The sequence below is a fragment of the Arvicanthis niloticus genome, chromosome 3 (assembly GCF_011762505.2).
Source record: "Arvicanthis niloticus isolate mArvNil1 chromosome 3, mArvNil1.pat.X, whole genome shotgun sequence".
Taxonomy (NCBI): Eukaryota; Metazoa; Chordata; class Mammalia; order Rodentia; family Muridae; genus Arvicanthis; species Arvicanthis niloticus.
In genome coordinates, this window is record NC_047660.1 from 69,543,840 (window position 1) to 69,567,524 (window position 23,685).

General features: G+C 41.4%; 1 long non-coding RNA gene across 1 annotated transcript in view; it reads right to left on the minus strand.

Annotated features, from left to right (window-relative positions):
• Nucleotides 1–23,685, minus strand: part of LOC143441736 (uncharacterized) — a 45,338-nt gene that overhangs the window by 2,788 nt on the left and 18,865 nt on the right. Inside the window, exon 2 of the long non-coding RNA XR_013109386.1 lies at nt 84–252. This is a non-coding gene — a long non-coding RNA (uncharacterized LOC143441736). The remainder of the gene's footprint in view (nt 1–83; nt 253–23,685) is intronic.

Sequence of the window (23,685 nt, forward strand, 5' to 3'; positions counted from 1 at the left end):
TGATCTTTTTTTCTATTTGCATTCTGAAGAGTGTCCACGTTTACTTTTATTGTGTAACAAAAAACACACAACACGAAACTTACCTCCATGCACTGCTAAGCACACGCTGCACGACTGTGTTGTTGATTACAAGCAGTGTTCTACCACAGGTTTCCAGAACCTTTCATCATGCATGACTGGATTTTTACACCCATTGAGCAGCAGCTTTCTTCTCTTCCCTCCTTCCACAGTCCGGCTCCGACGAGCTGATTGCTTTGGATAGATATATCCTGTGAGTGAATCACACCATAGTTTTCCTTCTGTGCCTTGTTTACTACCCATATCATAATGATCCTGAGACTCATCCATATTGTGGAATGTGATAAGATTTCCTCATCTGAGGCTGAATATTCTATTTTCTTTAGCTATTCCTCTTTGCTGGACACTGAAGATGAACAGTTAATGAACACTGTAGTTAATGCTGCAATCAACTGGGAAGTTTAAATATCTCACAGAGATCTTGAGTTTAACTCTTTTAATAAGTAGACATAGGTTTGTTGGCTCAGACATCAGTTTCAGGATGGTTTGCCTGCTTTGAGAAACCACATTTTATCTTCCTACCAACATCATGCAAAGGTTCCCAATCTCCCCACTCCCACCAACATGGACTTCCTGCTTTGTTTTCTTTTCTTTTGTGAGGGGGTCCTAACAGGTCTGAGGTGATTTGCATCCTGATGTCAATTGCAACTCATTGATCCTGGGCATTTATTTTTGCTGTATCTGTTGATGTCTGGAGATATGTGGCATTTGAATAAATGTCGACTTAAATCTCATGCCCATTTTCAGTTGGGTTATTTGACTGGGTTTGATGGGCCATGTTATTTGTCTTGCTTTTGAAGGAGAGGTATTCTTTATCTATTTTAGATATTAACCTCTGGCCAACATTTTCTCTCAGAAGCTTGGTGAACGGTTGATTGGCTGAGTGTTTTGGTCTGATGTACTCTACCTGCCATTGTGGCTGCTCTGTCTGTTCTTTTGTCATTGCCAAGAAACAAGGTGAACTCCTCTAAATCCTTCCCATCCCCCTCTCATATTCTCAGAGTGTGAGGTCTTGGCATCTTTTTGTTCGTTTTTTGAAACCACATCTCATTTTATAGCCCTGGCTGGCCTTGAACTCACAGAGATCCCCTACCTCCTAAATACTGGGATTATTTATTATTTTAAAGAGAAAAATAGATACACACAGAGAGACAGAGACAGAGAGACAAAGAGACAGAGAGACAGAGACAGAAGGATTGAGAGATTTTACTCAGTGTTCCAAAGATCCAATACAAAAGCAGGTTCTGCTTAGCTATAGTGAGAATTTCCTGGTAGATGGTGTCACGGCACAATGACAGGAACATACGTAAGAGGCAGAGGTCATACAATGAGGCAGGAAGACAGATAATGGGGAAAATCCAGCTTTAATGTTTTTTTCTAACAGCACCCTCTTATGAGAACTAATGCACTCTGCAATATCAATTCATTAGCCAACATTTCATGACTGTAGCCAAAATGAAAAACTTCCGAGGAAGAACTGTTTGTGTTGGCTCACAGTTGTAGAGATTTTAATGCATGATTGCTTGGCTCTGTGGCTTTTGGGGCCTCTACTGAGATACAGCATCATGACAGGGACACATGGTCAGGTAAATGTATACATGTTCTGGTAGCTGGGAAACTAAAGAGGTGGAGGCTATGGCCCCAAACCCCCTTTCAAGGGCATGCCCGGGGAACTTTGTTTTGCCAGACTTAAACCCCCACTCCCTCTCATTTGTACCCAGACCAAAAGCCAAACTTTTAGCACAAGAAGCTTTAGAGACAACTTAAAATCTAAACCATAACAACTAGCATTAGTCTGTTGTGAGGCCAATATTTCCTCAGACCAAATTACCTCCCTCTAGGTTCTACCACCAAAGGTTCCACACTGCAGACCACACTTCCTGTACACGAACACTTCAGGAAGCACATGTGAGCTGTATGCATCCATAGCTCATGGTTTCATTCATTGGTGTGTGTGTGTGTGTGTGTGTGTGTGTGTGTGTGTGTGTGTGTGTGTGTGTGTGTGAATGCATGTTTATAGTGCCCTCAGAAGAGGGCATTGAATTCCCTGACGCTGGAGATACAGGAGAGAAGGGGGAGATGAAAGGAAGAGGGAAGAGGAAATAAAGGAGAGAGAGAACAGAGAGAGAGAGAGAGAGAGAGAGAGAGAGAGAGAGAGAGAGACAGAGACAGAGACAGAGACAGAGACAGAGACAGTGTGAGCTACCCAACGTGAAAGTTAAAAACCTGAACTTACGTCCTCTGGAGGAGCAGGAAGTCCTCTCAACTGCTGAGCTGTTTCTTTAGTTCACCCTTATGACTCTTAATCAGAATCTTACTCGATACCCCAGGTTGGCCGCAAACTTGTGGTGTTCTTGGCACCCAAATGCTTAAAATATAGGCACCCCCATCACACCCGATCTTTGTATTTTTATACCTATACCACACTTGTCTCTATGAAGCTTTGACTAGATTTTGAGGCCAGGAATTGCAAGACATCCATCTTCATTGTTTCTCAAGATGTTTTTGGCAAGTCATCGTCGTTTGTGGCTCAATACAAAATTAGCTCATTATTTTCTATTTCTGCAAAAATGTGCCGTTGATTATTTTGGTTGGCATTGCATTGAATCTGTAGCTTCTGGCTGGGACAAGCAGGCTAATATGGTAAAAACTCCAATCCATGGGCATTTATTTTTCAGTTTTCTCTAGCGAGTTAATAGTCTTAAGTGGCTTTCTTGTTTGTTTGTTTTGTTTTATACTATAATAAATATGCTCTTAAAAAGTTCCTTTTCTGGAGCCTGTTGTGGCAAATATTACTTAAGGGTTTCTACCCTACCTTTGATCATTTAGTTCCCAAATAAAAGACATAAAGCCTTTATTTTTATAATAAGCCTTAACGTACTAGAACTGTGCAGATAAGAATTTTTTGTGCTATTTAGTCTATTTGTCAATAATTCTGAGATAGCACTTGCCCTGTTCCATCTGGGCTGCTCCTACTCCAATTGGTCAGGCCTCATGGCCATGCACTCAGGATCCACCTACCCCATGGTGCCTTCTTCCTTCTTCCCTTCTCTCACCTTCTGATCTCTGCCTCGGAGCCCAAGGCAGTAACCAAAGCCCTGCCTACCTCTCTTTTGCCCAACTAAGGCTGAAGGCTGTTGCGGGAGATATTTAAAATCATTGCACTCGATCTGTCTTGTGATATGGGACACCATGTTTCCGACTAGGTTAGGCCTGATGTCGCGAGCAGTGGCGTGTTTTCACTGCTGCCGAGGCTCAGGCTACCAGCTCAGACTGCCAGCTCAGGCGGCCAGAGACACCGGCCCTGCCACCCACGGACCCTGCCACCCTCAAGACACCAGCGTGGGAGATGGCTCTGCCAATCTTTCATACTGTCTCCACAAGGCTGGGCTGAGCCCAGACCATCCTGCCATTTATGCGGTACCCAGTAGAAAATGAGACTCTAATGTTTAATGACTATCCAAAGGCTTTATATGTTTGGTAATGCTCAATAACAAAATGCTCTCATAATTAGAGGTGTTTCCCAATTAACTAACCCAGATATAAGTTGTTGCCCAGGACTACGCTCGTTCCAATCGTGGTTTTCCATCCTCCACCTCTCTGCCTCCTCTCCTCCTCTTCCTCTCCTTACTCCTCCCACCTTAGCTCCTCCCAAGTTGCAGGAAAATATGCTGCTACAGTAGGCATCTTTATTCAATGGTTTCAAATTAAGGGGCAATATTTGCACAACATAAGCTGGTATACACGAGAATTTATTCATCTTGGAGTAACTAGACCTTGGGATACAGAATTTAGCATTACAAATATATAGCAACAGACCAAACTTCTCAGGGGCCAGTGAAATTGATCAACAGGGTATGGGAAAATGGATGCAGGGAACAGAACTTGGATCCTCTGGAACTTGCCACTTTGAATTAAATATTACAGGATCTATATAGTGGAAGAAAAGAACTGATAGCCAAATCTAAACACACACACAGAGGGCAGGAGGGAGGGAGGGAGGGAGAGAGAAAGAGAGAGAGAGAGAGAGAGAGAGAGAGAGAGAGAGAGAGAGAGAGAGAGAGAAATGAGAGGGAGAGGGAGAGGGAGAGGGAGAGGGAGAGGGAGAGGGAGAGGGAGAGGGAGAGGGAGAGGGAGAGGGAGAGGGAGAGGGAGAGGGAGAGGGAGAGGGAGAGGGAGAGGGAGAGGGAGAGGGAGAGGGAGAGGGAGAGGGAGAGGTAAAATGTGATTTTAAAAAAATCCTCTTGTGAGAGATGGCTCAGCGGTTAAAACCACTAACTGCTCTTCTAGAGGTCCTGAGTTCAATTCCCAGCAACCATGTGGTGACTCACAATCATTTGTAATGGGATCCAATGCCCTCCTCTGGTGTGTCTGAAGACAGCTACAGATTACTCATATACATAGTAAATATTTTTTTTAAAAATTCTTCTGCATGGCTTTTTTTTTTTTTACTTGTCTGTTTGAGATTTTGGTGGTGGCAGTTTGGGGGGTTTTAGTTGGTTGATTTGTTTGTTTGTTTTTTTTCCTTGTTTGTTTTGACAGGGTTTCGATGTGCAGCCCTGGCTGTCATGGAACTCATTCTGTATACCAGGCTGGCCTTGAACTCAAAGAGATCCTCCTGCCTCTGACTCCTGAGTGCAGAGATCAAAGGTATTCACCGCCATGCCTGAGTTGCCTTGCTTATTCTTAATATATTGACATACAAGAGAGTTTTGCATCCTGTGACTTTATTGAATTCATTTATTGTGTTTTTGTGAAATCTTTCAGATTTGCTGTAGAACACAGATAATTTAACTACCTTCCTTTCTAATTTTAATACTTTTTATTTGTCTTTCTTGCCTAATTTTTCTTAAAACTTCCAGTACTGTGCTGAATGAAGCAGCAAGTGTGGGCATGTGTGCTTTGCCTCCTGGAACCTTAATTTTTTCTAACCTTATTTTTAATGATTGTTCTTCAACGATTTGCCCATCACCCACCAGAGATAGTGGAAAAGAAAGGATATGGGGTGGGGAGAGTGGACTTGTTTAGAAAGGTTCTTTGGAATAACACCTATCTGTGTCGTCTGGAAATCGACAGGTCAGTTCACAGGTTAGCAGGCAGCAGCAGCTCAATCCACTTGCAAACACCTCACAGATACACCAGAAGTCCAGTTTGGTAGAGTTGGGTTAGCAACAGTGGTGAAATGACCTAGAAGAGAGAGCCAGGCCTCAGCCTAGACTAGAGTCAGCAGGAGGGACCAGGAGGAACACCAGGAGAAGGCCTCAGCTATGCCTCAGGGAAGTAAAGATCAGTAAAGACTCAAGACCCACAAGGGTTGCAAGGCTAACTGTACCGGCAAACCAAGCTCTGTGGAGTCCTATTTACACCCTCCAAACACCACGTGTCCTCTGCATGCCTTGCCTCAACACGGGTCTTGCCTCAGCATGTGCATCCAATCAGCCTGAGTTCCTGAAGTCCCAACAAATGCAGCTCAACTATAAAAATGTAAGGTGGACCAATACATGCGTGTTGTTAGCAAAGAATCCTTTATCACATGTCCTTCCATGTGCCTGCTCTAGCAGAACATCCTCTCTCCTGTGTCTGCTTCAGCAAAATGTTCCTTCACAAGCCTGCCTTAGTCTTTTACCTGTGTTCACTTAAGGAAAACACTCCTTGGATATTTGCCCCAGGAAAACACCATCCAACACAACTGAGACTCCAAAGAACCCTTAAGTTTGCACTTCTGTTCCAATCTGAAAGGGTTTTTCACTTTTAGATTGAGATTACTGTGTGACTCTTATCCAGTGTTCTACGGCACACTACATTTCCAACATTGAGCTATCCAAGCCATGCATCTTAGGGATGAATCCACTTGGTCATGATGTATGATCCTTTTAGTGCCTGTAAAATTCAGCTTGGTATTATTTATCTCATTGTGAGTATTTTGAAGGCTCCAGTTGCTTTCATTTGTATGTGGCTTTCTAATTTCTTCCTTGCCCCTTCCATTGTTGAACAAACTTTTTCCTATTGTGCATTCTTGGTACACTTGTAAAAGATTAACTGACCACATACGCACTATGTATCAGTCAGTTTTCAGGTGCTGTAACAAAAAATGTGAAGGTGGATAATTTGTAAAACCAAAGATGTGTGTTTTTCTCATACTTTAGGAGACTCGAGAGACATGGAGTTCTACCTAGCTTTGTTGGTGGAAGACATGACAGTAACAGTGTTTGCAACAAAAGAGACTGAGGTGAGACAAGATACAGATCTGTAGTTCTTGGAGCCTGCGCAATAGTCTTCTATATTTGGCATAAGAATACCCTCCTCAAAAAATAAATTTGAAAGTGTTCTTTCCCTTTAACTTTTTGGAAGGCTTTAAGAAGAATTGGCATCTATTCTCTAATTATTTGATATGATTTACTTCTCTAGTAAACCTTCTATTCTCCTTAGGAAGCTTCTGACGATTGATCCAACCTCCTCAGTCCCTCTCTGCTTAGACTCCCTGTGTCACAGGGACTCGGTCTCTAGATCGTGCGTTTGTAGGAATGTGGCTGTGCTTTTCTGTGTATCCTAAGTTTTGATATATAATTCTTCATAGTAATCCCATAATTCTTTTTATGGATACAGTATCTGTTACAGTAGCTCTTAATTTCTGGTTTTATTTATTTGAATACTTTTGTCTCAATTATTCTAGTCAACAGTTCATCAATTTTATGATTTTATTTTCAAAAACACTAACTCTTAGTGTCTTTCTTTGGTTTGTTTGCTTCTAATGTTTTTCTTCTAGGGTTTCATATAGATCTCTAATTTTATTACTTCATTCCTCCTGATAATCTTGGGGGTTAATTTTCTTTCTCTTCTAGTTGTATGAATTACACAATCAGAATGCTAACTTGAGAGGGTTCTTTTTGAGTTTTAAAAAGTTTTGTGTGTGTGTGTGTGTGTGTGTGTCTGTGAGCATTCCATGTGTGTTGGGAGGGGGTGCCTTGGAGGGCAGAAGGAGGTATTTGATCCCGTGGAATTGCAGTTATAAGTAGTTTTATGTGTAGGACCTGAATTTGGGTCCTCTGGAAGAATAGCAAATGATTTCAATCACCGAGCCATTGCTGTAGCCCAAGAAGCCACTCTCTCTCTCTTTTTTAATGTAGGCATCAAGGCTACATCTATTCTTTACGACACCCATTTTTACTGTAGCCAATAAACTTTAAATATTATGCTTCTTTTTAAAACTGTTTCACAGTATTTTCTTTTTTTTCCAACTTTTTCTTGATCCACTGATTGTTCAGGACTATGCTGTTTGACTTCTATGTTTGTGAGCTTTTAAATTCACCTCCTGAGACTAATTCCTGCCTTCACCCTATTAAAGATGAGATCTCTAATTGATATTATGTCAGTCTCCGTAAGTTTGCTATGATGTGTTTTGTGACCTCATCTGGTCTGTCATGGAGAATGTGTTTAGTGCTTGAAAACAACATGTATTTTGCTGTTAGATGCATGCATCCAACTCAGTCAAGTGGTTTGGTTATACTGAGCTCATAGTCAATAAAATATTAGATTGTTTTTAATCAGGACCTACCTCACTAGGTTCTATGCAATTGAATTCTTGACTGTAAGTGAAATAGCAAATATGTATTCCTTTTCTACTTCCAATTTGTTAGTTTCAGACGATCTAAAGCATCTTTTTTTGTAATTCTTTGAAAAAAAGTATTAATTCTTTCAATAAGTAGAAGAGAAAATAAACAACTTAAATATTACAAAAGAGTGAAAAATCTAATCCCAATTATATCCTACAGTTTCCCTTAGAGGCAGCATCAATTTCTTGTATATTTTCCTGCAATATTCTATGTGTATGTCTTTATGTAATACTTAAGAAAATATATAGGATGGTAGTAGACTATGCATTATTCCGTACCTAGTGTTCCTCACTTAGCAAAATAACCTAGGAAGGATTCTTCAAGAAGGCCTTTGAGCAGATTAATGATAACAAAATAATGACTCATGCAAGGCCTGAGAGTGGGTGTGGTTTAATGAAGCAAGCTCCACCAGGTCAGTGGTCCTGGCTGGGAATGAGTATGGCGTATATTAAAAGCAGAAAAACCCACACTGCTGTAGAGCACCAAGTGGGCAGAAAAGGAGAAGGTGAAGACGCAGGTAAGGAAGCTGTCACATAGAGCCTGAGGGGCATTGGTGTAAACATTGGATCTGTTCTCTTTGATATTGGAAACCACTAGACTTTGGTATAGTTGTTGAAATAATAAAAAATTGTTGAACAATTTTGCCTACGTATATTTATGTCGTAAGAGACCATAGGATGCTTTGTTGAACTCAAAATACACATTCTCAAAGCCATCTAATGAATGATTTTTAAAGGGATTTATTTTTACATTTTTTAAAGTCCAAAGATAGAATGACCAAAACCAAGAAGACAAACTTGTAACAATGAGATGGCATTGAAAGGGGATCACAGATTCCCATGTACCTATCCCTGGAATAGGAATGCAAGGGGAGAGGTAAACTGAGGCATGAGAAGGCAAACTGACTGTGAGTTCAGAGACCTCAATTCTACAGCAACCTTCCCATGCCTGTCTCAGCTATACCATGTATGAAGTGAGAATACTAAGTCCCTACCTATGAATAATGCACTGGAACTGAACCATGTGTAGTACAGTTGCTGAATAAAGCTATAAGTGTAACATTATGGGAAAGAGTATGTGGGAATGTGTATAAAACATGCCACTGTGTGCTGAGAGCTCCGTGCACTCGCTATGTGCAGTCTTGTAAGAGCAAACATGACCAATGTTGTCTATGAAGTTGGAGGCACAGTGACAGATACATCGGATGACACCGTGGCCAGTACGACAGCTGTTGTGCAGAAGCCCCAAGGCTCACGTGTTGGAAGTGATTTGCATTTGGAATATAATTTAGTTGACTATGGCTGGCAGAGCCCACAGGATCTGTGGCTTTCCTGTAAAATGCCATGTATGGCAACCCGAATTTCAGAATTAAATAAGAAATGGCCCCCAGATAAGAATGCTTTCCAAACTGTGAAGTGCTCCACAATAGTTTGATTGCAAGGAAGCACGAAGTGTTCCACTTCTGTTAGGAAAGCAGAGCTAAAAGTTCGATGTTAAGAGTTCACCGTCTATGAATATCATTTGACCTTAAATCATGCTGGCCGAACTCATTTTATCTTAACCTTTCCATAATCTTTTAAGTACAGCTGTCGTGACTGCACGTGTGAAGGGATCAGGTGTGCTCAGCTGCAAAGTCAACACACAAACCCGCGTGACCTCGTCTCCAGTGCCACGTGCTCACTCACAGAAACAATCCAAGGGCACGAGGGCACAGCTCAGCACAGACAGAACTAACCCCCATGGCCAGCAATTAAAATAGAAATTAGCACCAGATAGCAAGTAGAAGTTATAACTGCCCCCCTTAGATAAATTATAAGATGAGGTGACATTTTGCACTCCTCTCAGAGCGCTTAAGCTAAGAGTGTTGTGTAAGTGCCATCATGGGAGAATTAAACCCTTGAACGCCACAAAATCGACTCCTTAATTCATACGACATCCACCTGCTTTGTCCATTTTAGTTCCTATCAATCTTTCTCTTTGCCTGGTCACTGATCAGTGTTTTGAGGGGACGTCTCTTCTCTTGTTATGAATAATCTTTGGCTCACGATTTGCTACCAGAAAGATCTTGGTGTTCACCAAGAGGAAGCTACAAATATACAACAGCAAAGACAGACCTGACTGAACTCCAAGACTGAGAGACACTATGAGAAACAAAACAAATTTCTGTCAAGTGAGGGACATCTGAGCAGACGTTAAATATCATGTTAGCTGCATCCAGGCCAGCAGATGTTTAAACTGGGAGAGAATCCCAAGCCATACCAAACCACACAAAAATGTTCTGTTAGAAATATTACTGGTTAGAGCTGTAGAGATGGCTCAGGGGTTAAGTGTGCTTCCTGTCCTCTCAGAGGATTCCACTTTCCAGCATCCACATCCAGTGGCTCACAGTTGCCTGTAACCCCAGCTCCAAGAGGGCCCAACAACCTCTTCCGGAGTCAGTGGTGTGGACACCAACATTCACATGGCACATACCACCCAACATATGAACATAATTAAAAATACAAAATAAACCCTGTAAAGTAGCCTATCACTGCCCCTCTCCTCTCCTGGGCAGTTAAGATTGTACACTCCTTTGCTGCATTCCTCACAAACTCACCAGCTGCTTGGTTCTACACTTATCATATTCAATAGAGAAATTTCTTAGAAAAATCTTTTTTGCAATAAACCCATAGGCATATCAAGTTGAAATATGATTGAAGCACATTTTAGCTTATAATTAGAGGTTAGTTACTAAACAACTTTTGGGGATAATATAGCAAATATCTATTACTATAGAATTTAAGATGCCAAAATGTAGTGGCTTTAGCAATGTCAATTTATGCACTTGTCTGCAGGGTGGGGATGTGAACTTAATTGGGTTGGGTGGTTCTTCTTCTCCCATCCTTTTGCTGGCTCATGCATTTGTGGTTGGCTACTTGTCACCTGAGGACAGGATGGACCCATTTGCTTTTACAGTTCCAGGGCCATGGCGTAAAGATGTCTCTCCATACATGGGCTCTACCCTGTCTACCAGTACAGTCTCTCTTTCAACATGATGTTCCAACATCAAGGGAACTAGCCAGGCTTATTCATAAGACAACAGTTTTTCAAAAGGCTGAGATGCAAAATTCAAAGGCAAGGATGAGGTGCTACAGAGGTGGAATGCTGGTACCCAGAAGTGGGATGCTGCCAAAATAATATCTACAACTTATGGCTTTAATAGTGGGACTGAGCAGTAGGCAAAGGCTAGAAAACTACTAGTGAGGCTGGGATAGTGATGAGGGGGATGGAGACAAGCAATGATACATAGAGGCAAAACTAACCAAACCCAAAGTAAGTTAGAAGACAAGGAAGAAGGAGGAGGAGGAGGAGGAGAAGAAGGAGGAGAAGGAGGAGGAGAGAGGAAAGAAAGAAAGAAAGAAGAGGAAGAGGAGGAGGAAGAAGAAAAAGAAGAAGGAGGAGGAGGAGGAGGAGGAGAGAGGAAAGAAAGAAAGAAAGAAGAAGAAGAAGAAGAAGAAGAAGAAGAAGAAGAAGAAGAAGAAGAAGAAGAAGAAGAAAAAGAAGAAGGAGAGAGGAAAGAAAGAAAGAAAGAAAAAGAAGAAGAAGAAGAGGAGGAGGAAGAAGAAGAAGGAGGAGGGGGAGAAGGAGAAGGAGAGAGGAAAGAAAGAAAGGAAGAAGAGGAAGAGGAGGAAGGAGAAGAAGGAGAAGAAGGAGAAGAAGGAGAAGGAGAAGGAGAAGGAGAAGAAGAAGAAGGAGAGGGGAAAGAATGAAAGAAAGAAGAGGAAGAGGAGGAAGAAGAAGAAGGAGAGGGGAAAGAAAGAAAGAAAGAAGAGGAAGAAGAAGAAGAAGAGGAGGAGGAGGAAGAAGAAGAAGAAGAGGAAGAGGAAGAGGAAAGAAAGAAAGAGGAAGAAGAAGAAGAAGAGGAAGAGGAGAAGGAGGAGGAAGAAGAAGAGGAGGAGGAGGAAGAAGAAGAGGAAGAGGAAAGAAAGAAAGAAAGAGGAAGAAGAAGAAGAAGAGGAAGAGGAAGAGGAAGAGGAGGAGGAGGAAGAAGAAGAAGAAGAGGAAGAGGAAGAGGAGGAGGAGGAAGAAGAAGAAGAGGAGGAGGAGGAGGAAGAAGAAGAGGAGGAGGAGGAGGAAGAAGAAGAAGAAGAAGAAGAAGAAGAAGAAGAAGAAGAAGAAGAAGAAGAAGAAGAAGAAGAAGAAGAAGAAGAAAAAGAAGAAGGAGAGGGGAAAGAACGAAAGAAAGAAGAAGAAGAAAAAGAAGAAGAAGAAGAAGAGGAAGAGGAAGAAGAAGAAGAAGAAGAAGAAGAAGAAGAAGAAGAAGAAGAAGAAGAAGAAGAAGAAGAAGAAGAAGAGGAGGAGGAAGGAAAGAGGAAGAGGAAGAAGAAGAAGAGGAGGAGGAGGAGGAGGAGGAGGAGGAAGAAGAAGAAGAAGAAGAAGAAGAAGAAGAAGAAGAAGAAGAAGAAGAAGAAGAAGAAGAAGAAGAAGAAGAAGAGGAAAGAAAGAGGAAGAGGAAGAGGAAGAGGAAGAAGAAGAAGAAGAAGAAGAGGAGGAGGAGGAGGAGGAGGAGGAGGAGGAGGAGGAGGAGGAGGAGGAGGAGGAGGAGGAGGAGGAGAAGGAAGGAAGGAAGGAAGGAAGGAAGGAAGGAAGGAAGGAAGGAAGGAAGGAAAGAGAGGGGAAAGAATGGGAAAGGAGAGAAAAGGGAAGGGAAGGGAAGGAAAGGAAAGGAAGGCTCTACACGTCTCCACTCCTGCTCCCAGTGCTGAAGCTACAGGCACTGCCATCAAGCCTGGTTTTTCACACAGATGCTGGGAATCCAAACCTAGCGCTGTGCAGTGAGCACTTTACCTGCTGAGCCACTGTGCAGGCTCCTGGACTGTTTCTGTATGTCTCCTTTGGGTCTCGTTTCTCTAGGACAGCTTAGTCTGTGCCACTCAGATTCTGATGTATTTTGTTATTGTTTGGTTTAAAATATTTTCTAATTCCTCTGAGACCTTGTGTGTGCATGGGTTGCTCTTCACTTTTATTTTAAAGATTTGGGGAGGGGTTTCTCCATATCATACTGATGATATCTTTTAATCTAATTGAGTTTACTTGTAATTTGAGAAAGTATATTATTTTGGCCCTTTGTTAGTATACGGAGACTTACTTGTTATATGAAGCTGTATGTGCTCTGTTTTATATTATGTGCACTGGGAAAGAATATTAACTATTGAATTCTGAAGTCATTTTTATAGTGTTCCATAAGTGTCAAATGACTCTGATAGTGTTGAATTTTTTTTTGAATTAATTTTTGTCTAGTTATTCTCAATTGCTGAGAGTGTACTCTAACTACAAATTGTCTGTTTTTCTTTTTAGTTTCGACAGGTTTCTTCATAGGCTCCATTATTAAGCACATACATTTATACCCACTCGGTCTTCCTGATGAATTATCCTTTTAGTTGTTAGAAATCCTCACATTTTATTCTGTCATCAAGGATACTGAACTTATTTTCAGTCTTTTTTTTAATCTGATATTTAAATATTCGTCTACTCTTCTAAGCCTACTGTTTATGTAGCTCATCTCTCTCTATCCAGTTACTTAGAACTTGTTTTGGGGCAATAGTATGTCAGTTATATGTAGTATGTACTATTGTCTTGCTTTTATACCACTCTGACAATCTTTGATTTTTTTAAAATAAAACTGTTTAAGTATTCTCAAAACTATGTAGCCTCTGTTCCTTTTTATTTAAATAAAAAAGGAATCAGATGTAAACAAAATACATATTAAGTACATAATAGGCACATACTAAATGCATTTCCTTAGTTACAGTACCTACATGAACTGTGTTCAATGGCCATATGCCACCAGGTAACTGCTTTTGTGTACCTGTGTGCTGGAACCTGTCCTCTTGGAATGGTTTCACTGTGGTGTTTCCAAGTTGGGACTGGCTCAGTGAAGTAAAGAGTTGAGCCCCAGCCAACAGCCAGTCCCAGCTATTTATCACATGTGTGTTTTGGGGGAGGGAGGGGCCTTCTGTGACTCTCTTATGACTCCAACTGTATGAGATGCACAGATGAGCTCAGCACAATTTGTGGATTATTATTATTTTTTGTTATATGCCTGCAGAATTGTTCTCATCCTGAAGCTTGATCCCAGGGCCTCCCACATTCTAGGAAAGCAGTCTACCACTGCCTATATACTCTTAGCATCAGGAGTAAGTATTTATAAGCTAGTTGTGTTATCCTAGATGAATTAAACTATCCCACCTTCCTACTTACTATTTTTTTATTTACAGATTTTTAGTTGCGAATACCTGAAATTTATATTATGAGCCTTAAATAAAGGCTTGTAAAACAAGGGTTTGTCGTTTAGGGGGAAACCACGGCAAGAAGTACAGTTGGGCGTCTTTGAGGATAGGACCAGAACCTATGGTTCCATGGCCTCTGCCTCTCAGAGGGTAGCTGCTCTACAGTGTTGTTCCTAAGTTACAGGGCTATGCTGGCTAGTTTTATGTCATGTGGGAAGAGGGAACCTTAACTGAGAAAATTCCCCCCAGCAGATTGGCTTGTAGACATTCCTTGATGATTGATATGGGAGGACCCAGCTAACTGTGGGCGGTGCTGATGGACTATTGGTTCTCGGTGCTATAAGGAGGCGGGCTGAACAAGCCAGGAAGCACCACCCTTCCATGGCCTCTGCATTAGCTCCTGCCTCCAGGTTCCTGCGTTGAGTTTCTGCCCTGGACTTCAGTGATGGAGTGTCACCTGAGAGTCAGAAGCCGAAATAAACCCTTTCATCTTTTTAAAGTTGTTTTTGGTCATGATGTTTGTCACAGCAATAGAAATCCTCACTAAGACAGTGATTTTAGCCACTGTGATGAATAAAAACTGCTTGGCCCCTCTCAAATCCCATTCAAAATTCTAGCCGGAGAGGTTCTGATTAGCTTAGCTTGAGCCAGGAGACCATTCTTGGTTGCAGCGGCTGGGGCTGAGGGACAAGGTTATTAGGTCCAACCACAGTTGGTATGGGAGCAATCTTCGGAGAAGTCTGTATGCGACTGGGGGCGGGGGACGAATATCCTGGTGGCCTAACTATGATTCCAGTGGAGGGAAAGTGAGAGAGTTGAGAGTATAAACAGATGTTGAAGGTGTGGAAGGAGATTTAGTTAGTGCCAGATGAGAGATGTGTGGGTGGGAAGGGTGTGACTTGAGCAGAAGGTGTAGGAAAAGGTAAGGCCACCAAAGGGGCGGAAGTACAGATGAATAACCTAAATCTGGAGGGGAGCAGTCAGTCTGGGAGAAGATGTGTGAGGCGGGAGCAGAGTTGACATTCAAAGACTCAGAGAGTGTCTCTGTGCCAGGCTTCCATGCTGAGCCATGGGTTGTTTTAACAGGAGGTTCTGGAGTGCAGGGAGGGCACACACTGCCTGAGGAGTGGTGCGTGGTTCTTCTCGCGTATGTAGCTGAGAGAAAAGATGTGCTACTGGAAAGAGACAAGAGAACCAAAGCTCCACCGTGACTCAGAAAAGCAAATCAGCAAAGGACGTTATCTCTGCAGGAAAGCGCCCTTCAGGCTTTGTTCTTCAGATCGACACCATAAGGGAGGATGAAGTCTAGTGGCTTAACACTTCCTTCTGAAGCACAAGAGTGTGAACCTCAGCTGTATTGTGTGAAGATGTGTGTGTGTGTGTGTGTGTGTGTGTGTGTGTGTGTGTGAATGTATATATCACTGTCAAACAGAACTTAATTCCTTCCAAACAGAACTTGATTCCTTCCAGCCTTGTGGCTGACCAGATATCTTCTGCAAGCCAGCCTACCCTCTTGACCTAATAATGACAGTGTGTTTATCCTGTGGCAAGCATCACTTACAGACTTCATACAGACACCATATCTAATTTTCACAATAAGAATGAAACTGAGACTATCATCACCACCCTCATGATAGAGATGAAGAAATTGAAGCTTAGAGAGTTTAGAAGTGGCACAGGTGGGCATTAGATACAAAACATTGGGTCCAGAATCCATGCATCTAAAAATGATGCCATGTTAACCCTTAATTGCTATGATGGTTAATGCTGTCAGCTTGGCAGAATCTAGAATCATCTGGGAGTTAACAGCCTATAGGTATGGCAGTGTGTGTGTGTGTGTGTGTGTGTGTGTCTGTGTGTGTGTGTGTTAATTTTGATTGTGTATATGTGCATAAGAACCACACACTCCACCTCCTTTCTGTGGCTGTGATCTTGGACTTTATAAAGGAAGAAAAAGCCGAGTAGCAGCAGGAACTTCCCGATCTGCTTCCTGAGTGCAAACACTGTGACAAGCCCGCCTCCAGCTCCCCAGACCACACTGCTGCCTGCTGCCATGTCTTCTTCACCACAACTGACTTCATTCTTTTGGCAAAAATCAACGGTTTCATTTAAGTTATTTTTGTCTGTGTATTTTATCACAGCAATGGGAAAGTAACTAAGACAGTTTATATATATACATACATACACACACACACACACACACACACACATATATATATACCTATCTATCAGGGCCAATAGTTTCAGTCACTATATATTTCTAGCAGGAAGACCTTAACTTAGGTGCCTTCCTGCCCTAAAGAGATAACATTCACCAAAGGGCTGAATGTGTCTATTCACAAGGTACTATGCAGGAGATTCATAAACTGTGATGGACACTCTCTGGTAAGAACTTTACACTCTTAAAAAGCTAGATGAAATTCCAGCAGTCTCTTTCATCGTACATGACCACTGTTTCTCTCCTGATATAGGCCAGCAATCACAGATCCAGCCTCTGCTTACCAACACACATGTATGCATGCATGCACGCACATGGGCGCACACGTGCACACACACACATGCACACGCACGCACACACACGCACACACGCATGCATGCACACTCATACCATTCAGTGTGAGTGAGCAATTTTGTCTCCTCAAATTCTCAAAATCTTTATTTGCAGATCACTTCCAGTCTCCTTGCCAGGGTAATTCTGCTGTTCCAGACTTACTGAAAAACTCTTCAGTTTCAGTGCCCTTCTCTGAGGACAGAGGTTACATCCTTGTTAAGGCGCCTTTTGCTTGTTCAAGGACTGTAAAAGCCCTCCATGTCCCACACTGCTTTCAGTAGCTCTGAAATCCTCTGTTGTGGTTTCTACCTTCAATCATTCAACTACTAGGTTTACTTACATTAGTATGGGGGAGGAAGAGAGGCAAACTTGCTCCAGGGAAGCAGGCCAATATGCAAATGCTTTGCCAAATTTTCTCAAATTTCATTATTGGATGGATCAATGTCAATATCCTGAATGTCAAATTATCAAATTCCATTACCTAATAGAAACTGACAGCCCTGAGCCTGTTTACACTAACTCTGGACAAGACATTGAAGTTAGGTTGTTGTGAATAACAAGAGACAGAGAAATTTATTAGCAATACTTCTAGGAAAGGGAGTTTCTGCTGAAGCCTCTACCTGGATTGTTAGAAAGAGCTGAGCCTGCTTGGTAGGCTGCCTGTCTCTCAAACAGGGCTTTGTGGCTAAGCGGTTGCTTCTTTTCTCCTTTGTTTTTTTGTCCCCCAGGACAGTAGTGTGTGCTTCCTCTGCTTCCTCTTTTGGCTCCTGTCTTCTTTCTGGTTTTTGCAGAGCTCACTGGAAATCCAGTCCTCACGTGGCATAATGCTGAGCCTTGCTCCTAATGATTCCCGGATTCCTTCTCTGTGCAGATATTAGTTTACGGTCCTGAGAGAAAGAATCTGCATGACCTCACATAGATGTCTTTTGAACACCAGGTAAGGCATTTCAGACTGGCTTTGGTAACTGTCTTTCCTTTTCCAATCATTAGAATGCTGGGGGCCACTCAAGTGTTAGAAAACAAGGCTGCTGGCCATAAGTACTTGTATTCTCTCTCTCTCTCTCTCCTATGGGTAAGATATTTGGGGCAAAATGAAACAAGATCTTTGTGACATCTTTATCAGCATCTACTTTGACATTAAATTAAAACTAGGCCATAAAAATTTAGAAACTTTAAATCTGCATTCCTTCCTGGCCATCCTTCAGATACAAGATGATGTGTTTTCTAAAGTTCATGATTCAGCAAATTCATGTATTATTTTGAAAAAAAAGAATTATTAGCAAATTATCAAAGAAAATTTCAAGATTCCACAGTCTCTTTCTTTCATCTGCTTAAGTTTCAGCAGCATCACCAGCTGCTCCAACCTCCTCCCTAGTGTGAGACCTGCCCTCTTAAGCCTCACTTTCATTCAGGGTGAATGGTTCTTCTAAACCAAACTGCTAGACAAAACAGGAAGAGTTCAAAGGTCTTAGCCTTGCTTTTTGGTGCCTAATATAAGACCTGCAAGGTCAGAGTTCACAAAACTCCCCTCGAAGGATAACTTTGAGGAGAGAACTAGTGAGCTTGGGAGAACAATATATTTTAGTGATAAAAATTGAAAAGCATTAGATACAAAGATTGAAACTTGTTTTTCATAATTTTAAGCCGTCTCATAATCAAGTAATCAAAAGTATCATACTCCTTCCCAAGTTAAATTTCCACTTTTTGTTGTTGTTTGTTTGTTGTTTTTTTTTTTTTTTTTTTTTTTCAAGACAAGATTTCCCTTTGTAGTCATGGCTGTCCTACAACTCACTCTGTAGACCAGGCTGGCCTCTAACTCACAGAGATCCACCTGCTTCTGCCTCCCAGGTGCTGGGATTAAAGGCATGAGCCACCACTGCCTGGTGTTCTATGGTAATTTTTAAAGATTCCCTAGGTTAGATAGAGTCATCATTTCTTTTTGCCTGCCTTCTCTTCTTAAGAAAGTTCTTGCTAATACCTTTAAAAGATTGGCTCATGCTTTGAGTAATTCCATGAGATCTGTGACATGGGCAGGACTATTTAACACCTACTATGGTGGCCACTGTTAAGGCGCCTGCATGCTTGTAAACAACCCTCATCTATGTTTCTCCAAACAACTCTAATCTCTCTCTCCTTCTTTCTCTTTCTCTTTTTCTCTCTCATACACACATGCTCACACACAAAGGTAAGCAGATAGAAGAGGACTAGCTGACTAGTTGAGAAGAGGAAGAAGTTTATTGTAAATGGGGAAAAGAGAGAATAATGGGATGAATATAATTAAAATACAATATGCCCAAGTATGGAAATTTCACAATAAAATCCATTATTATATATAATTATTATATGCTAAAATAAAATATAATGTATAAAATTATCATCATGCTATGTAAATATAATATTAAAATAATATTAAAAGTGATGAATCTTATGTTTATACTTGGTTTACTACTTAAGGCCACTCTTACTTTGTATGCAAATATTACCAAATCTCCCCAAATCTGAACTTTAAACATGTCTTATCTAAATGTCTTCATAGTAAATCCTTAACCTGTATTAGGATTGACTGTAGAACATCCCAGAATTACATGTAGCTGAAGTTATGGGGAAACAGACACTGAAAGTCTAGAGAAGAACCTGGTTTGTATGGGAAACTGGAGAGAATATAAAAGAAGGAGTGAAGACAATATGGAAAGAAAGACGGGAAGTTATCTGCCCAGAGATGCTGAGTTCCTCAAGTCAGGGAAGAGTATGGGAAGGAGTGATGCACGAGGGGAAGAGGGTCCTTTCCAGCTTAGACAATACAGTCTTCTCTACTGCCTTGAAGGTAAGTCTGTTTCACTTGTGCCTATTTTTAATCTGGATAAAGGCTGCTTTTGGTGGTGTGTCAAAAAACTTAAAGAAATGGCTTCCACCTCTCCTGGCATTCTCCACAGGAGACTGAAAGCAGGCACTAAAGCATGCATTTGGTAAGCATTTGCAATGAATAGGAGTCTTGTCTGGGATGGATTTCATGAGCAACTTCTGCCACCCAGATGCAACTTAGTAGAAAAGTTTTCCCAATGGGCTGCATGGTTCAGTTATTGTACCCACTCAGCAAGTTATACTGAGAGTGTCTACTGTATGAGCAACACACTGCCAACAGCTCAAGATCCCCCTAGGACATTAGGTGAATTACAAGTCAGGTTTTCAATAAATCACAACCACCGTGATATTTACTGTGGTCCGTCGAGTGCTGATGGGTTCCAGTCATGTGTGAAAACAGGTTCCAGCCCCATTTCCCTGGATTTTTATGGAAAACGGATTCCAAATGAAAACAACGTGCTATGAATGAGTTGCTGAGATAATTCCGAACAAATCAATAGAACTTGAAAAAGGTTTCATCAAAAAACTTTTGTACTAGAAAGTTGACTAAGACACATCTGAATAGATTGTATATTCTGAGAAGTGGTATCTCTGGCTCATCAACTTCCCATTTATGTTGATGCCTTCTTATGTCTATTAGTAGATTCTCTAATTTTCTAAGACATTTGCCACTCAGCATGATCTACCAACACTTTGAATTAGGAACATGCATGACCTTTAAATAATGGCCTTGTAACTGGATGAGAGTATTAACAATTGAAGAGTCTTAGCTTCCCTTATGGACAAGGTCTAAGAAAGTTCATGAAGTCTCTACCCTGGAAAGCAAGGTGTCAGACTTGAAGCAATAGCAGGTACCATTTCTCTTGTTCAAAGGAGCAGATAGTTTAACTCTCTGAATGTGAGATCAAGAGTGAGTTAAAACAAGGGTTGTCTGCCCAAGAAGTAAGTCCAAAAATGCTACCTGAAGGAGAACTGAATCTATCAGCCATATTAGTAGAGTATAATAAAGATATATATATTATTGTATAATATATATATTATAATATATATTACTGTATAATATATATTATAATATATTATATTATATATAATTATATATAATATAATATATATTATAGTATAATAAATATATATATTATTGTGTATGTATATATGTATATTTGATCACTGTCTCTATATCTATCTATATATATATATATCTAATATATTTACATTTGCAAATCAAATAACCTCTTTCTTTCATAGAAACTCAAGGAGCTTTTTCAAAATTGGTCAAAAACAAAAGCACAGCTGAGATTAGAGACATTCCAAAGAGAAGCACAAGATCAAAATCTACCCAGAAAAACGCTTTGCAATGTTGTTCTGCCTAAGTGCCCGACAATCATAATGGCCAAGTGCCTATCAAGTTAGAGCTGAGGACCAAGAAAACAGAGCCCTTTTCAGAGCAGGCTCTGCTTCCTTAATGGTCTTGTAGGGCACAAGTTAAATTATTGAAAATGTCAGGTATTCAATAAGGTATATTCTTAGAAAGAAGCGGGGAGGAATCCTTCCAGAAATCAGTCTTATTACCTAAGAAAAAAGCCACAGTTCAAGTGGAGCAGGAATTTACAGAGGCAAACATACATGTGAGGAGAGACGCCCCTAAAGCCTCAGGATTAAAGGAGGGGTTCTAGTCACGCTGACTACTCAGCTGCATCCTTAAATGTCCAGTTATCAGAAACAAAAGACTCTTCAGGGAATTTTCTCGGTAAGGATTCAGGTGGAGCAGACCCAAAGCCCCAAGCTGGGAGGTGAGGAGCTATGGGAGAATGGCGGACTGAGGTCAGAGGGCTTGGCTTTGTGTCTCAGGATAGTTCTTCATCTCTGTGAGTTTGAGCCAGCTGTTTCACATCTTTGAACCCCGATTCTCTTTTCTATGGCATGGCAGTCACAATAACTACCTCACAAGGCTATTAGGAGAATTAACAGAGATCATGTGTGGACCACAGGACCTGGCCTAAAACTAAGTGTCATTTCATAGTTTTTGTTGTTGCTGTTGTTACCTTATTCCTGTGTCTTCCTCTGGGCTGGCAATGGTGAAATGGTTAGAGCACACAGCAAAGGGACTGGAATTCCCTCAGCTCTTATCTTGAAGTGGCTGTTTTCCAGTTGTGTGTGGTTTCCTAACTTCTGTGTAAGTCTCTATGTACTGACTGACATATCCAAGGCACCCAAACAACATTCAGCACATAGGGAACACTATACAATTTAGTAGCTTCTATTGTTATTGCTGTTATCACCTGTATGCTAGGTAAAATGGATGTTCTATCAAATAGCTCGTTCAGATGGAGTGTTTTCCTCTGTCTTTTAACTCAGTCTCAAATTATGTGCACAGCAAACCATTTTGGCACTTAAAAACAATCTCTTCTTGTGGTGACTTCATTTTCCCATAGATGATTCAATGGTAACTCCCATCTCAGGCACTTTTTATTCTAGTGAGAAGCTGTTTCCTCTCCATCAACTGGTGCTGCCCTCCTACCCTGTACCCAGTGGACTCTTGACTAGTTTGGCAAAGAGTCTCATGAAAATGATTTCAAAGTTGATTGGATGGAAGCCAATTTCACCTTGAGCTGGGAGGCCCAACTGTCCTGTGAGGAAGGCAGACCTCACAGGCTACATGGAGGTATCTGGTTGGGGATGTCAGAGCCTATGAGACACTTCAGCTCTAGTGCCAGGCAAGATGCAAGGAGCCCCCTAGATTCTAGTCTCAGCTTCTGAGTCACTCTGGGTGGCTAGAACAGCTGGGGTGTTTATACTGCAACAGCGACTACCATGTCTCCTTCCAAGAATGGTTCTTTATTATCAGTCTTTCAGAGTCAACATGTGTGCATGTGTGTACTCAAATTTGAACCGAAAACACGGTATCCTTCATGGTTATTTGTAGCAATAACGTGAAGGATAGATGTTTTAAATTGAAATTTTCTTTCATGAGCTCTGTGGCAGGGCCTGGAATGAATCTTATATGTTACGTGTCGAAATGCCTTGCACTATTTCCTCCTCAAACACATGGACAATTGTTTTTCTTGACCTAGAATTTTCTCTTTAGTAACTGGTATGTCCTAACTGAAATAGAAGTAATTTAGGAATATTTAAGCAGCTGTATGCAATGACTGGTGAGTATTTTTAGTAGCCGGTAGTCTTGGATGCAGAATTCTTCACTGCAACTTGCAAGTGGGAAGAAAGGCTCCCTGTCACATGACTATGCATACATGACTCCTTACTCAAGAACCAAAACCACACAGAGGAGGGGCCTGTACTTGAGTGCATAGCTACGGACAAGCCAGACCTTCTAGTAAATGCTGTCCTGAAAACTTTCCATACTGCAGGTTCCACCACCTTCTCCAAGGTAGGCAGACACAGACTGTCCATTAGCATCTGAGAGAGATCATGCCGACACAGAAGGATATAGGAAAGATGGGGGCAGAGCAATGGCAGATCATTCATTGGTCACATGATCTTTCTTCTTAGGGCTTTGAGCCCTCCTTCCTGATAAGAAGCTTTTCTCTTCTGGCCCCTGCTGGTTGCAGGATATTTGACCACACTGTGAACCCCAAGACTGTGTTATTTATTGAAAATACCTGTTTCTAGTTGTGGTATGGCTCAGTACTTAACGCACCTTTAATCTCTCTGGATAGAATACAGACATGCTCTTAGCACAAACATTTAATCCCAAACAATGAAAGTAAAGTTAGTATGTAGAAGGAAGCACTCATGTTTGAATGTGATATCTAATTGAGTGGCAGGCAAAGTGATAAGTCAGAGAAAAGATTTGAAAGAGTAGGATATGCCTCACTCTCACAAGAAGAGGAAAGGGTAGGTACTTAAGAGGCAGTACAAAGAGAGGAAGAAGGCAGGTTTATCCAGACAGGTTGCAGAGAGAGGACAAGCTAGACACAGATGAAGACAGACTGAGCCAGAGAATGAGAATGAGCCAAAAGATTAGAACAGATTGCCAAAGTTAGTATGAGGCCAGGCAGAGAGGCCGACAGAGAGAAGCCAGACTGAGACAGTCAGCTTGGGGAGGAGTTTGAACTAGAACAGCTGAGTTGAATCATTCAGTCGGAGTCCAAAAAGGGCTAGAAAGAATGAGCTTAGAGCTTATTCAGCAGTAAGTCTCAGGGGTAGAAAACATTCTTGGCCTAGATAAGATTGTAGGGAGGCTGGAAGCTTCGAGAACAAAGCCTAGGTTAGCAGACCAAGGCAGTACACCTCAGAGAGAACAATTGCAATAGGAGAATAAAAGATTCTTTTACAGGTTCCCTCCTCTCTTCCC